This window comes from Lepisma saccharinum, chromosome 7 (genome assembly GCF_977018435.1).
Source record: "Lepisma saccharinum chromosome 7, izLepSacc3.1, whole genome shotgun sequence".
NCBI classification, from domain to species: domain Eukaryota; kingdom Metazoa; phylum Arthropoda; class Insecta; order Zygentoma; family Lepismatidae; genus Lepisma; species Lepisma saccharinum.
Window position 1 is genome coordinate 13,949,615 of NC_139235.1, and position 17,028 is coordinate 13,966,642.

The following is a 17,028-nucleotide window of genomic DNA, read 5'->3' on the forward strand; positions in this document are numbered from 1 at the left end:
TCTATTATGGCACACAGGAAAATATAATGTTGGGGATGGAGTATAGATGATGGGCTCCATAAATTCAGAATTAGGTTTGAATGTTGCAATGATGCCAGTTTGTTTGTGAGTGCCTATGCCATCTGATTTGGTGATCATACCCTCGGCCACATTACAGTGAATATTCAGAGTTTCTATGGCTAAGAATTTAGGTATATTAATAGCAGTGTGTTTGATGGCTGGTTCAAGTTTTGTGTTGTTCTCAAAGCCTAACAGCTCCCCTATAGTACCCAGATCCACTGTTTCTGTAGCAGACACAATCTCTACTCTGTGAGTGACAGAATTTTGAGTTAACACTATACCTCTAGGTAACTGAGCATTTAGAGTAGACAGATTATACTGCCCTGGAGTGATGACAATTTTTTGATCCCCAACTGCAATCTTGTTGTTGTGGTGTGTAATATTAGGGATCAAGTACATGCCATAAAATGCTCTGAGAGCTATTGTTTTGGGATATACTATATCATCATGTAATCTAAGTTTCAATATTGAATTTTGGCTGGTGAGATGGAATACTCCCATGATGCTTCAGATACCACAAGGCTTTTTGAAAATTTTCAATTGATGGTTTATTTATTTGAGACAGATATCTAAGAACAGATAAACACAGATGTCCACAATTAACATCTTTGAAATTTTGAACACGGGCATTATTGTAATAAAGATTAGTTGATTTTAGATATTTTACTAAATTTTCAGGTGGAACACCTCCAAATGAATCAAACACAAATGCCTCATTGTTTGAATATTTAAGATAGCAGATCCAGTGAGTGCCCTGATTTTTGTTCTTATCCAAATTAACTATGCCACACTCTTTGTTGAGTGGTTGTTCTGGTAAAGAATCAGACATGAACACACCTCTAAAATTTTTGATGCCTAGTGGTTTGATTAAAGCTTCAATATCTTGGTTTGTAAGCGGCTATTGTTTTTTTAAACTTATTCATGGCTCTCTTAAGACCTTTGCCTTGTTTCTCCATGGCCAGATTATGGCGCTTCAATTCATCTAATTCTGCCTTATTCTTTTTGGCATCTATTACTGTTTTTGCTATAGCAGCTGATTCCCCAGCCAAGCTCCCCACAGCCCCCAAAGCTGCTAAGATAGCCGGGATACTAAATATGAAGCCACCTGTATGCAATTTTTTTCTAGATTGCTGTAATTTTTTTAATTGAGGGGTACTAAGTAATAATTTCATACCATGGCCCTTGGCAAGACAAGAGCTTTTTTTCTTGCGCTGCTTTTTGGTTAGAAGACTATCAATAGTTTTAAGAGATTTAAGACCTGCATAAGGTATCTGATACATAACACACTTGGCCTTCATCCTAGGTTTATTATATACATATTCTGGGTTTACATAGCTTAATTAAGTGGCTTAAATTTATTTAATTTATCACAACCCCCACCCCAGTTTTTGTTTGGTGTTCATAGCTATGGTGTTCCCCAGTGCTGCTATTCTCTCACTTAAAGAAGCATCTTTGCTTACAAATCTACCAAATGCAGCCTCTTCTAATTTCTTGTCTGCAACATGTCGCCTGTCAAGATCAGTATGTGTGTTGTATGCTATGTCATGGTCTCTACAAGCAGCATCTAGAGGATTAACACCAGGGTCACCTCTGTTTAATCTATTGTCCAATTTTGTACCGGGACCACAATACTGATAGCCTGGAATGTGTAGTTCAAATGGCAGCTTGTTTATGATGTCATTAACCAGCCCCCGACCCTCAGAGATATTCCAAAATTTGGGGGGTAGAGTATTAATAATTTTTATAAGATATCCAATGCCCTTAGTGTCATTCACTATAAAATTAGACAATTTGGTGCTTATCATGTCCATAATTCCAACTTTTTCATTGTAAAAATTGTGGTTTTTTCTTCCCCAGCTATGACCAGCAACCTATCTACAAGTTTCCTGACATCATCAACCCACACAAATTCTTTAGGCAGGGTGTTGTATTGTTTGATTCCACTACCTGTCTTGATCTGTGACCATATGGGCTTGATTAAGTTGTTGTATTTTGCTCCACTGCTAGACTTGACTCTTTTTTGTGTGGGATCATTGTTCTGGTATAGAGCATCTGATTTTATTAATATTTCTTTGTAATGCTCATAATCTTGATCTGTATAGCTGCCAGGCCTTTTCCTAGTCATCAATTCCCACAATCCAGGTGTGCCAGGATACTTAACAAAAGCACCTCTTTCTCCAAGATGAGATTCTGAATATACTATCAGATCATTTCCCATAAATGTTACTCTGAAATTGCCAATTCTATGTATGATGCTACCATCACGCTCTGTGTCAGCATATAAACCAAACACCTCATCTTTGTTGTCTTTAGGTGTGCTTAAATATTTTTGAGCAAGAAGACCCAATTCAATAGGATCCTGAGTAGCTTCAATTCTTCGAGGAGCAACAGGACTAGGTGTATGAATACTAGAAAGTGGGGTGATTGGAGAATCTAATATGTTCCTAGCAGCTACAGGTACAAGCTCTGTGATCAAATTTTGATTTTGCTCTGTAACAGTTTTGAAATTTTTACCTAATTCACTAATAGCATCAATAATAGGCTGTTCTGTTTGCTTGTGTTGTTCATAGATTCCTCGGTTCTCTGATTTCCATCCCTTAAATCTTTTTACAAGATAATCTCTTAATTTAAGATCATCAATGATTGGCCTTTTCATGGTTATTTATATATGTTTCAATGTCTAGAAAATTGTTGATTTTATTTCTGTATTTGCCACTATTGGGTTTCCTTGTCATATCAATTGTGACAAACCCATAGCTGTCCTGGTTCCAGCACCTACTGCAAAACTTGGAAAAATCATTGTAGCTCAAGTCCCCACCTACATATTCATCATGTATGTGTTTGAGGTTGGTATGATCTTGATGAAACACACATATAAAATTGGTGTTGTCTCGGATCAGCTGCTTTGGAATTTTAGAAAAAGTCTGTGCCAGGTAGAAGCAATCTATGTTTTTGTGTCGCCCCTGTGTAAAAAAATTTCTAACCTTGTTTTGATTATCCAGTATAATGTCATCAAACACAACAACAGAGTTATCAAGACATTCATGGATTGACTTAACATCTGGTTCAAAAGTGGCTATATCCACTCCATCATATAGCTTCATCAGCTGCTGATATTTTAATTGTTCCAAGCTCTTAGAGAAGACATACAAGTGCCTGTTTTTTCAGTCTAACCAGTTGGGTGCCAATAAAAAATTATCAATCATTAGTGTAGTTTTACCACAAGCCGATGGCCCAACAATAAGACATCTAATATTATCAGGCAGCAGCTTGCCATTTCTCTTAATCTGCTGTTCAGGCTCTGGCAGTCTCTTTATAACATCCCAGGTGTTCATAGTATCACTTTGTCTGCCTCGATCCAGCTGTGTTCTGGGAGTCCTAGCCATTTCACCAGTATCTTGTTGCCTTTTCTGCGGATGATTTTTTCTATGAGATATGTGTCAGGCTGTTTAGTTTTGCTGAGTTCTTCTTCATAAAACCTGCCTTTGAGAATTTCTCCTCGATGGTCTTTTATTATATATGTGTATCGGGTCCCAGGTTTAACTTGAACCACTGTAAATAATTCAGTGCTCCAGTTTCTTGTAAAGCCTCTTTTGAATAAGTGCTTATATTTGCTGATTCTTACTTGATCACCTACCTTGTATTTGGCTTTTCTTGTTGTTGGCTGGTATTTAGGATAATAAACAGTACTGATCAATTTTTGCTCATCAGATGAAGTTACCTCAGAGGGCTTCATGTTGATTGTGGAATGGACCGAGTTGTTTTATCTATCTAAAAGTTCTGGTAGGATTGTAAGCCATTTATAATTACCTTGAAGTGTAAATTGTTTATACATATGATTTTTTAGGGTTTTGTTGAATCTTTCAACAATAGAGGCCTTGAGATCACTGTAACTCGAGTAATGTTGTATTGACTGGCTTTTAATAAATTGTTGGAACACCGAATTATAGAATTCTTTGCCATTATCTGTTTGCAAATAGCGCGGTGATCTTCCACTCTGATTGATGATTGACCTGAAGGCTTCTGTAACACATGCTCCAGTCTTGGATTTGAGTGGCACAGCCCAGGCAAATTTTGAAAATATATCTATGACAGTGAGTAGATACTTGTAGCCCTTGTTGATCTTGTCTAAGTTTTTCAGCTGTCCACTTGCCATCTCAACCAAGTCACACTGCCATAAATCATCTATGCCTTTTGTAACCACTGGCAGTCTCTTATAATTATGTCTGGCTTGTCTGTGTAATTCATCAACAATAATTTGTCTAGACATAGTATGTAAACAAGAATATTGCAACTATAGGATGTTCAGCAGCTGATACTACAGGATTTTCTAAATATAATTTGTCTCCTATTTGTATATTAAATTCCAGAGAACCATCATCTTCAGCATAAGATGTCTCTAATGTATCGGGGTCTGTAAAATCCTCTAACTCTACACTGGTGATTTTTGCTTTGTTGTCAGCATTTGTTATTGATAAGGTAGGGTAGTGGTGTGCCTGTGGTTGTAGCCAATATTTGATCTTGATTGGTCTAAGTGTGCCCCCAACAAAAAACTGGTAATAAAATTGTGCAGGGGACAGCATATATATTTTGCCACCTGGTGTAAATGGTGAATCATATTCTTTGTTTGGGGATACTGTACAATTCAAGAATTACTGTATGTTTAGGATTCTCGATTAGGCCAGTTATTTCTTTTTCTGCTGTAAGCAATCTACTTGTTACAGATTCAAGGTGCTCATTGATACTCCTAACATCATCATGGCCTGGCTTGATTTTTATGTCCACAACAAGTTTTTTGTATTGTTGCACAATCTCTTGAAGCTGGGTGGCAAAAGCAGACAAAGCATTTGCTTGGTTGGATTCCATGCTTCCTAGCTGTTGCTTGATGTTGGCTACAATTTGCTGTAGATTTTCAACAACTGCCAATTTTGAATTTTGAGCAGTAAGATCATGAACTTGTCTTCTGATATCCTCAAACAAGGCATGCAATTCATTAATATGTTGATTAGTTGGTAGAGTGGCCACTGTCTGTGCAAGTTGTTTGATCTCTGTCTGGATATTCTTGATATCTTCTGATTTCAATATGCGATTCACAGCTCTCTTAATATTTTTAAGTTCCTGTGATGTAGGCAGATTTGATACAGTATTTTGCAAAGATTCAAGTGCCAATTTCACATCATTTAATTCAGAAGAATCAGCCACACTATGCATAGCATCTTGAAGCAGGGTTATGTCTGCCTGAGTAGGTGTTGATTGTTGTAAAATTTTAAGCTTTGTTTGGATATCATCGATCAAGTGATGAAAATGAGATAGCTCAGATTCAGTGTTGAGGTTTTCAAGTCTTGTGATCTGTTGCTGGACACTGACAAGGGTGTTTACAATACCAGGCAGGCGAGATTCTAGAGTTTCTTGTACATTTGTCAAATCACTTTGCACTGTTGCTATTGTACCCTCAAGATGGGTTATGGTACTCTGAAGTTTTTCAAAACCTTCATATGTTTCAAGTTGCAGCTTGATGTTGGCAACACTACGAGTTATAGCACTCAAAGCATGAGAAGATGGCAAGTTTTTCATAAAATTTTCAAGTGTCTCAATTTTTTCTTTAACCTCAGCTATAGCATTGTTCAAGGGGTCCAGATTAGGTATCTGTAATGATTGAATCTGTTCTTTTAGAGTGGAAATTACTAGATCAAAATCTTCTTGTGACTTTATGCTTTTGACAATTGTTTGGAGCTGTGACTGGACATTATTAATCTGTACTTCTAATTGTTGTTTCAATTGCTCAGAGTTGGTAGCCTGAGTCTTAAATTTGGCTTGAAGAGCTGCTACAGCTTCCTCTAAACTTTGAAAATTATCTAATGTTGCCAAGTCAGTATATTTTTGAAGCAGCAATTTGAGTTCTGAATCAATTTTAAGAAGAGGGTCCATGCATTGTGATTGTAAATTTGTAATTTCTAGTTGAAGACTGGCATTGAGTGTGGTTTGTAAAGCTTGTAAATCATTTCTTAATTTTTTAAATCTGACATCAAGCATCAGAATCTCATCACTGTGATCTTCATGCCTTGTATGGCCAAATATATCATTAGGCATTTTGATTTAGTGGTTATTTATTATTGAATATCTAATTCTTAATTCTATAAAAAAAGGTATAAGCTTGTCATATGATCCCGGGACCTCAATATATAAGCAGTCACCAGCAGAAACAGTATATACAGTGCCAGAAATCATATTTGAGTGCTTAATTCTATAAATATTTCTCCCTATTGAAACCTTGACATTACCCTCGGGGGTTGTAATAAATTGTAATTGACCACCTACAGGTAATTGGTAATGATTTAAATTATTGTTAAATATGTACAATGTTTTACCTGTTTCATCATCAACATCTGTAAGTATGCTGTTCAGATGAATAATTAACAAAGCACTTAGTTTAGATATTATATCAGAAGAGGGTGCTGGTGTTGGCAGGTCCATAATAGCCTGTTTTTTGAACCCAAATAAGTTCATAGGCATGTTTATTTATTTCAAATCATGCTCTGTAATTGGGCATTGTTTGCCACTTTTCAAATCACAATGACCCCATGGTAGAGTATGTATGCCACATGATAAAAGCATCTCTTATCATCATGTGGGTCCAGAGCCACTTTTCTTACAACATTTGTAGTCAACAAGTGATCCTCACTCTGAATTCTGCATTCTGATGTTCTTATTAAACTCTGGGTTTTGAGACAATTTTTGTAATCTTCAAATTCAAGCTCTTTGTCCACAATTACTCTGCCAATGCCCTTGGCCTTTTTGGCAACAACACCACTACATGTTTCAAAGCTGTACATCTTGGCCCTTAACCCAGCAAATGCCACAATAACATCACCAAGTGTCTCATCTTTTAACTTGCCAGGCACCTTTTTGTTGTGGGGTTGAATCTTTGTATGTTCACTGGTATCAAAATATTCAAGCAATGCAGGCTGTGACATATCTTGATAGACATCTTCTGTCTGAATATCAAGAATAAAGCTATCTGTGTCCATGTACATCAGTTTTACACAATCACCATAAAAAGGCTTCAATACATCATAATAGAGCTCCAGCATGTGTAATTTGGCCAATTCCAATATCACAGCCCCTACATAAATAGGCTTATCAACCTTAATCTTTGTTTTTTTCATGTTGAAAAGTGCCATATTCTCATCATAAATTCTTCTATAATTGAAATTAGGCTTTGCTATCAATTTTTTGCTCAGGCTGGGGTCAGTAATTAATTTAACATCAGTATGTTTTCTGACATTTTCTATGGTTTTGCCATACACTGAATTTACCATCAATTTAAACAAGGTCTTATCAAATTGGCTCATTGCAGATGTTCGAAGCTCTGTGTTTGTATCAATATATGGCTTCAACCATCTTGAGTGCCTGAACCTCAAAACTTTGCCAACTTTGGTCACTTGAACACCATGATTCATTAGGAACTGGAGGTTTTTGTAATATATGACATAAACCTGTTTTGGCTCTAGAGTCATCATTAGCTTCTTCTGTTTAGAGCCAGGTGAACACTCAACCTCAGGAATTGGGGGCAGATCAGAAAATGTGTTGTGTAGATCATTAGGAATTGTCAGATCAACCTCTAAGAACAGGCCATAGTCACTGTCATCAAAATCCTGAAGATCTTCAATATTGAAATCTTCAACCCACTCAAGCCCTGCATATGGCAATTTATCCATCATAGCATAACCATACAGGCTGTTGGCATCTACATACAGTATATAATTTGATGGCAGTGCTGGATCATAATTGGGAATATACTTGGCATACTTGGCATATGCTCTGGCATATCTCTGAGAACATTGCACCATGCCTCCTCGTATACATTGCTCCATAAACAGATACATATCTTGATCTTGGATCAGATCCAATTGCATTTTAGTGTTTAAAAACATTGCAGACCATGCTAGGCCTGGTGCATTGTAGAAATACATTGGATCCAGCTTATAATTTTCCATCGATAATTTTCTAAATGCCTGAAGTATATCAGCTAAGAGAGTGACATCAAGTTTTAAATATGCCTTGTGATAATCACCAAATGTCTGGCATTTTAAATTGTTCCACATCAACTGGGCATGGTGATAATCATCATCAGTAATTCCAGATGCCCTGAGTTTGCTGTAGAATGCTTGTTTTGGTGGTAGAGAACACTTATTAAATTTAGAAAAATCTGTAACATAGTCATATGGATATACACCCTTCCGCCTAACTAATTTCAGGTCCTGATTTGGAAACAAAGCACATGTGATTTTGAATTGATCATCAGATAATTGACTGGCCAGTGTAGCCAGGCTAGCAGACAGAATTCTGTAGGAATCAAGAAATCTTAAGTGAATGGGAACACCATTAACTTTAATTATCTTGCTAATAGCAATATATTTCTCATTATTTTCTGCTAAAATATTGAAATTCTGCTTGTCAAACCCCTCGTACCTGATCAAATTATGAAAATCATAATTAGATGCACCATGGCAAAATATTGGGACAAATTTTGGTCTCTGGATCTTAATATTACAGCTATTACACAGGGCCATTTTGAATTTACCATCTGTATGAGAATGGTGTTTCACCTTGATATTTGTATCTGAAAATTCAGAATCACATACCGGGCATTTCTCTGCATTGTTGAAATCTTCAATCTGATCCTCTGTTAAAGGCAACATAGGTTTTGATTTTAATAAGACATTAGATGCTATGTCATTACATTCATTTTCTATTCTATGTGCAAATTCTTTGATGGCATCTGATCCCATGTATAAATATTCTTTACTAACAACCCCATCCTGTACAACCACATAATAAAAACTAGAAGGTTCATGTAGCTGGTATGATGTACTTGAAGATTCATCAGGTTCTGGGCTGCATAATGCAAGGGGTTTGAGGTTTGATTCAAAATCACAGACTATATATGCTGGGTGTTCCAACAAGGCTTCAAATTTTTTGAATTTGGCATTTTCATTTGGGTTAGGCATAAGCATATGAACAGGTTTATGGTTGCCACAGTATTTCAGATGCTCAATTAACTTGTTTTTAGCAATTTCTGTATTCACTTCACAAACCCCATTGATTATTTTTCTACCATCAAATACAGTCAAACATCTTCTACACAACTTAAATATTGTATTAGATTTGTCTAGTTGTTTTCTGACTAAAGCTTCAAGACTGTGTATCAGAGTGTAATGATATGTGCCATCCTCTTCAATTAAGAGCAGATCAATCGGAACAGCAGAATCATCATCAAGTGTACTGATTCTGAGAGGTGCTATCAAGCAATTGCAACGGCCAGTAGAACAAATAAAAACATTAATAGATAATTGTTTACCATTGATATCCCGGGCCTTTTTTTTTTCAAATTTATCAATATTCTGAACAGACATTGGATATTCTAAGCCCTCCATAGCATCATCAAAATCATGTTCATGTTGTTTATAATAAGTTATTCTCTGAGGATCCCTTAAAACTGGATACAAAGCAGCTAAAATACACCACAGAAAACATTTCTCATCATTATTTTTTATGTTAACCACGGCTTTTTTGTTTTTAATATTGGCAGGTAATGGCAGATATGTAGAACCTTGTAGTGGGCTGAATTCAGAAATATTAACATAGAGCTTGTGTGGAGATCCACATAGGCTCCATCCTGATTCTTTTGCTGCAAATTCAGAGTGTTTAATATTCAGTTGCTCTATCAAACTGCTTATTATTTTGTCTAAATTTGCATTTGAATATACAGCTACAGTTTCTGTTATGTGGGGCTGTGTAAATTTTGTGCCATTTGATTTCTTATATTGTGTAAACAATTTGAGGGACAGCTTATAAGAGCCATTTTGTGCATTTAGAATTGCCTGCACATCAGGATTTATACTGTTCAAAAAATTCTTAATGTCACATCTTGGCTCTGATTCAAAACAGTGATCCCTAAGTTGGCCATTAAAACTGCTATGGATAGGTGGTGCATAGCGTGGCTGCTTTGCTGCTCTAGCATTAACAGGTGTTTCATGCTTCCTTTTCAGACCAGATGTAGATGGCTGTGAGAGCAATGTTGATGACTGTACATAACAAGTACACTTATGCCTATTGTAATATGCTTTGCTTAATATTTTATGGCATCTTGAACATATTTTTGTAGCCATTCTGCATTTCTTAGGATCACAATTGTGCCGGTGCCTAGCCCAATTAGAACTAGATATATTTTTATTGCATTGATTGCAATATTTCAAGTTTGGCATTTTTGTTGTTTATTTATATAAAATTTCTTGGTCCAAAAAAACAGAACTATGGATAGTATGCCAAAACAATTATAACAGCAGTTAGTGGCTGAGCTGATGCTTTTATACCCAGACAACAGCAGTAACTAGGCTCTGGTGATCCCCAATATAAAATAGTTTTGCTCTATTATGCTGTTGTATAACACACTTTACCAGGTATCAAACCTGGGAGCTATCAGCTGGATATCGGCTAAATACAGTCAAAGTTGTACTTTAAATCTGCAGTGAATATTCTCAAAGTCTCACGTGTGGGGATATTATTCTGCCACATGTATTTCAATCTCACACATTTTACCAGGTATCAAACCCGGGAGCCTCTTGATTACAAGGCAATAATACCAACACTTTGCCATCAGGGAGGCCTACACACTTTACCTGGTATCAAACCCGGAGCCCTTGATTACAAGGCAGCAAGACTAGCACTTCACCATGGGGAGGCCTCAAACCCAGGAGCCTTTGATTACAAGGCAGCACTATTAACACTTCTCCATGGGGAGGCCTCAAACCCAGGAGCCTTTGATTACAAGGCATATAAGCCATGGGGCTATGCCACGCTCTACTGAGTATCAGAGCCCAGGAGCCTCTTGATTACAAGGCATATAAGCCATGGGGCTATGCCCACAATCTCTACCGGTCTTCAGACCCGGGAGCTCTGAGCTGGATATCAGCTAGCAGTGAATATTTTCAAAGTCTCACTTGTGTATATATTATTTCAGAGCAAAGCCGTTTAGAATTGGACTCAGGCTTGCATGCTGTCATGCAAAGGAGTAATGTCTTTTTAGTAAGAATTTCCCCCTATTACACAGAAATATTAATTGAAGTTTCTTGCCCTTCCAGTGAATTGGAGTCAATGGCATGCAGGCCTGAGTCCAATTCTAAAAGGCTTTGCTCAGAAATATCAATAATGCCCCCTTTCAACTTATTTTTTTCTGTGTAGATTACCTCCCATGCATGACAGCAATAATGGAATGCAATGCATCGATCTCCCCGATCGAAACTGTCTGACAGACTAATGCATTTCTGAGCTAAGTAATTACTGCCCCAGGCATAAAACTGATCAAAGATTAGGAAGAAAACAGGTAACAGTTCTGCCTGCCTTTGTCCAAGGTAATCCTGTATTGTATTAGATATCTTTAGCTGCCTTACATCAAACAACAATCTCACAGATTCAGCCTTTGCACACATGGCTGAATCTGTCTGTTGAGGCTTCTTCATTTCTACACTAGGGCTCAAGATTCTTTAGATTTAAATGTGTGCACACTTGGCCGATTGATTCATATAGACATCTTGATATTGTTTTAAGTATAGCCAAATCGGGTCTGTTAATCAAATAGGCTCTTCATTTGTACACTGTGTGATTCTTCATTTGTACACTAGGGCTCAAGATTCTTCAGATTCAACTGTGTCCACACTTGATCAATTGATTCATTAGACATCTTGACATTGTTTTAAGTATAGCCAAATCAATCTGTTTAATCATATGAGCTCTTCATTTGTATGATTTTTGCGCTCATCCTATAGTATTTTACACTACTGGCATACTCACTAATTTTGACCTCAAAATCACGAATCTGCAGTTAAAAATTAGCGCTCACGTCTAGAAAATGTGAAATACCGTGCATACATTACCTCTATGATCGTCGATACTAATGATCGCCATGTTTGATGATGTGAACAAGTGAAGTTCACTATCCGTTCCATGGAGCATTGCTTTACATGTGACAATATGGCGTCTTCGTCGAAAACATACTTGCTGCTTGAACCATTCACGTAAGGTTAGATTAGGTTAGGCAAGCATAGTTAAAATTCAGAGTATTCATAAACATAGCGTTTGAACGCTAATTATTGCAAAAAATTGTTGTTTCCTTCATAAATCACCGGTGTTTACTTCTTTCATGGACCCCCTTATTTCTACTTACTTCGCATTTTCTAGACATGACCGCCAATTTTTAACTGCAGATTCATGATTGGGATGCCTAAAGTAGTGAGTATGCTGAATTTGAAAGCAATCGGAGATACTCCCGCTATTCTGTAATTGCTCCTTGTTTTCATATTTTCTTCATGGTAAGATAGGCTAGTTTCAAGTATGATGCAAACCCCTCTGCAATATACCTCCATTGGGAATCTTAACACTGGACTTCTTGGATTGCAAAATGACAGTTCCCATCAAAGTTTTTCTTCTACTCTCACTGTTTGGTAATATACCTCTTACATTTAATCTGTACTAACAAATTCTTGGTTCTTTTACAGGTTACAGTATTGTTAAGTACCACCCTCATAAGTAATATAAAGTTATGTACAATGGATGATTCCTTGGCACAAAATTTTAATTTGACTAGAAAATCAAGAACATTCTGTTCTGTGAGTATTATATTTATGGTTCTTTGTTTTAACTTTGTATTTCAATTGTATACCATGTTTGGATTACAATAAACAGGCAATGAGTAATCATATTATCATCTGAAATGTCCATTTCTGGTGATGCATGTATCATTTTGTTTTTTTCATATTTGTATAACCATTTCTAGTAATAGTAGGACCATCACAAGAACTGTCCAGATTTACTGCGGATACTGTATTTTCAAATTTACTCAACTTGATCCCTTGTCATGAGCTTCATCTAACCATAGGAATGGAAAATGGTCAAGTGACAGTAATTTTTTTTTTCAAAGCTGGTCTATAGTCAGTATTTTTTTAGTTTGTGACTGCAATTTGTAAGTTGTTTTTTTATTTTTGTTATTTCATTTCCTTGCAGGAACTTCCTAGTGAAGTGACAATTATTTTCAGTTCATTGAAAGATAATTTAATTTATCTTAACCTAATTATCGATATAATTATTCAAAACAACCCTGTTATGGAAATATTTTTGGGCATTGGACTTTTGTAAATACTGAAAAATTTGGAATGGTGACGTGTGTCATGCTTTCTTCTTTTTCATACCAAGTCACCTTTACATACTCAGCTAGAATCTTATTTTGGTTTTAGTATGACAATGAAAACATTATCTTCTTAAAGATATTAGTTGTTTGTTCCTTAGCACTGTACTTTGAGAGATATACCGAAAGTCAAAATGTTACAAGAGCTTAGTTCTCTATCCAACATTCATTTTAAGTGTAAATTTTCTGGCCACAGTGCTACAAGAAGCTAGAAAAGCTTAGGGTTTTTTAAATCAAATTTTAGATTTTATTCACCATTTTAACAGCAAGGTGATATTTTATATCCATTTTTGATATAAAAATATTTTATTCACTATTAATATGTGTCCTGATTAATATGTTATTCCAAGGTGCCTGGAAATGTTGCATTTCATTTAATTCATGGTTTTGTTTCAGGATAAAACTACTGTTATAGGTTACAAACAGAAGAAACAATTAAGATCATGTTTGTGTATTGGTTTCGCTACTATTCAAGTATATTGTTTCAATGATAACATTAACACTACATAGTGAACAAGAAGTTCTGGATTGGAATGTTTGGAGGGATGCACAGTGGTTCAGATACAACTTTAAATTGAAGGTCCAATACCATTTGCTCTTTGTGTGTATAAAGTGGGCTTAAAATAATAAAGTTACATTTCATAATACATTGAAAACTTGTCACATCTATTCAAATAATTTTAGGAATTTTTACAATGGTGCTAAATGAAGTATTGACAATGTCTCACCTCTGGATTACACTACAAATTCAGTCATAGCGAGAAATCTTTTTGTGTTTTTTTATTAAAACTTTGAGTTTTGGAGTGTAAATTTGGGAATAATTAAACTTGAATTGATGCCATGAATCTGTTTTTTCCACCATTTTCTGTTTCAGAGAAATTAAACTGAAAAGCCGCATAGACACAATGAAAAGTGATGAAGAGCCTGCCTAAGGACCTCTTAGAAGACTGACTGCATACCTGATCTGTAAAAATATAAGAATATAGCTTAATGAGTTTAAACTACATGCTATTTTGTTATGCCTACTTAGAAGCTATAGGTGAAATTTATGAACTGCAGTTCCATTATAAAAAGAACACCAAAGGTAATGGTTAAAATCACTACATCCACTTCCACTTTGAGCAAACTACAATAATCTGTTTACAGTCCCCAGGTTACAAATGTTGTAAAGTCTACCGCTTAATTGGGGTGTAAACAGAAAATGCATATACGAGGGTCATCCAGAAAATAAAGACTGTTTGGTTATACAAAATGAAAAACACAATATTTATTGGAAAAAAACAATTATGTTACATACCTGAAGCTTCCTTCACTTCTCTACATAATCACCTCCTACATTTAAACATTTGTCGTATCTGGGCACAAGCTTCTGAATTCCCATGTTATACTCTTCTGCCGCCAGTTCATTAAGCCAGGTGGTCACTGCATTCTCCAACTCTTCATCACTTCCAAAACGTTTACCGCCCAGAAACTCTTTCAGCTTAGGGAAAAGGTGGAAATCGCTAGGAACAAGGTCTGGACTATAGGGAGGATAATAAAAAATTACGCCTGTCTTGCAAGATTTTGTTGTTCACTGCAGTCTTCTGTGATGAGTGATGGGCATCCAGGTCGAGTTTCATCGTGCACATTTGTTCGTCCATTGTTGAACATTTCACACCATTTTCTCACATTTCTTTTATTCATTTTATTATCACCATACACTGCTTTCAGTTGCTGGTATATTTCTGCCGGTTTCACCTTTTGAGCATTCAGAAATCGAATAACACTCCTTACCTCACAGTCTGCAGGATTTTTCATCAAGCAGTTCATTTTGACCACCCCAACTGCACAAGGATGAATTCTTGCAACCTCCACCCACAGCCTTATGAGCACAGCTGTTACGGAAGCCAGTTGACCCTGATATGGGAAAGAGGAGTGAGCTGCACGGCAGAAATGCGGGAGCGGTCTTTTGTTTGAATGCAGTGACCACCTGGCGTAATGAACTGGCGGCAGAAGAGTATAACTTGAGAATTCTGAAGCTCGTGCCCAGATACGACAAATGTTTTAATGTAGGAGGTGATTATGTAGAGAAGTGAAGGAAGCTTCAGGTATGTAAGAGAATTGTTTTTTCCAATAAATATTGTGTTTTTCATTTTGTATAACCAAATGGTCTTTATTTTCTGGGTGACCCTTGTATTTAACTGAAAATCCACTTTCCCTTTGATGTGATATGTATCCATTTTATTATTATTGTTGTTGTTTAAAACTATTAAATTGCACAAATACATTTCCTGTTCATTACCCATTGCACATTAGTCCATATTGTACTCTTTATTTTTTTACAAAGAGTTTTTGTATTTTCTACATGTTTCACCATTTTCTGTTCTGCAGCAAATCTCTGGATTACACTGCAAATTTATGGAAAAATATTAATTTGTTTCATCTGAGCAGAAGAATTACAAAGAATAGTTCATGTACTCTGTCTCTGTGTACATAGAATGAAGGAATAGAATGGCATATATTTTACTGTTTTACAAATAGTTTTCATTTATTAATATCTTACTCTTTTTATAAAATGAGTGGCTTTGGAGTAAAACTTGATAACCCACAAAAGTATGAAATGCAGGTCAAAGTTCGTCCATTGCATTGTGGCTTATTGGTTACCCAGATGTTCCCATAGGTTTCTGACCTTCATCGGCTACTGAAGGAACTTCATTCACTATTGTACAGCAACTATAGAGACTTTGCAGCAACTGAATCCAATCATACTGATACTAGGGTCTATGAGTGGACATTTCGATTGCCCCCTTCCCCATTAATGCATACCCTGATCTGAGTTGTGTTAGTTGCCCAGCATAATTGGGATCAACTTGCAAGTTTTCATGCCTGCCTTGCAAGTTTCATGTTAACTTGAAGCAAAGCTTTGCGACTTGTCAAACAAGTTAGCTGCAGGTTACACTTACAACTTGCTGCAATTTCAAATGCTGGTAATTAGCATCTTTGCTATTAATTTGCTGCAAATTTAATGTGAATTTGAGGTAAGTCTACATTGCTAAAACTATCTACTTCTGCAACTTTCATGGGTGAATGTATGTATGTCAGGTCAGTGATGATGAAAAGGGTCACATAAACCCTAGATGTAGGGGAACCCCAAGGTAAAAGGATGCTTCGAGCAATTGGTTTCACACCAAAGTTATTAAGACACCTTTGTTCTAACTAATCTTAGATTTGTAATATTTAAAAGATATATGTATTGTATTTTCTTAATGGTAGGGTTGATAATGAGATGAAAGATTTCATAAAATAAATAGAAATACTTTTGTGAAAGTATGAAACTGAATATTATTATCATTAACATTGTAGTAAAAAATGTACTTCATTCAGTTATTCAGTTGGGTTCCTATTTGTTTGTAGTGTATCAAACAAATGTTTTTGATTAAGAACATTTTCAAAATTTAACAATGCATTGAAAACATTTTTTAAAATTTAACAATGCATATGATAAACAGAAAAATTGCATATGTAAACAGCAAATTGTACATCTGTGCACGAATCTCTGGATTCTGCAAGAAAACAACACATTTTGAAAATCTGTTAGTATTCAGTGTCAAAGCCAGCCCCTCTCATGGAACTTTCCAGCCAGACACGGTTTTAAAAATTCCACCACCGCTATTTACAAATACTAAATATATATTGTTGTTAATAACGTTTAAACACTGAATTCTATCAAAAATGAATTGACATGC

At 35.9% G+C, this 17,028-nt stretch overlaps 1 protein-coding gene across 1 annotated transcript in view; it reads left to right on the forward strand.

The window, feature by feature from the left end:
• Positions 1-17,028, forward strand: part of LOC145990140 (sodium channel protein Nach-like) — a 123,879-nt gene that overhangs the window by 15,149 nt on the left and 91,702 nt on the right. The window lies entirely within an intron of this gene.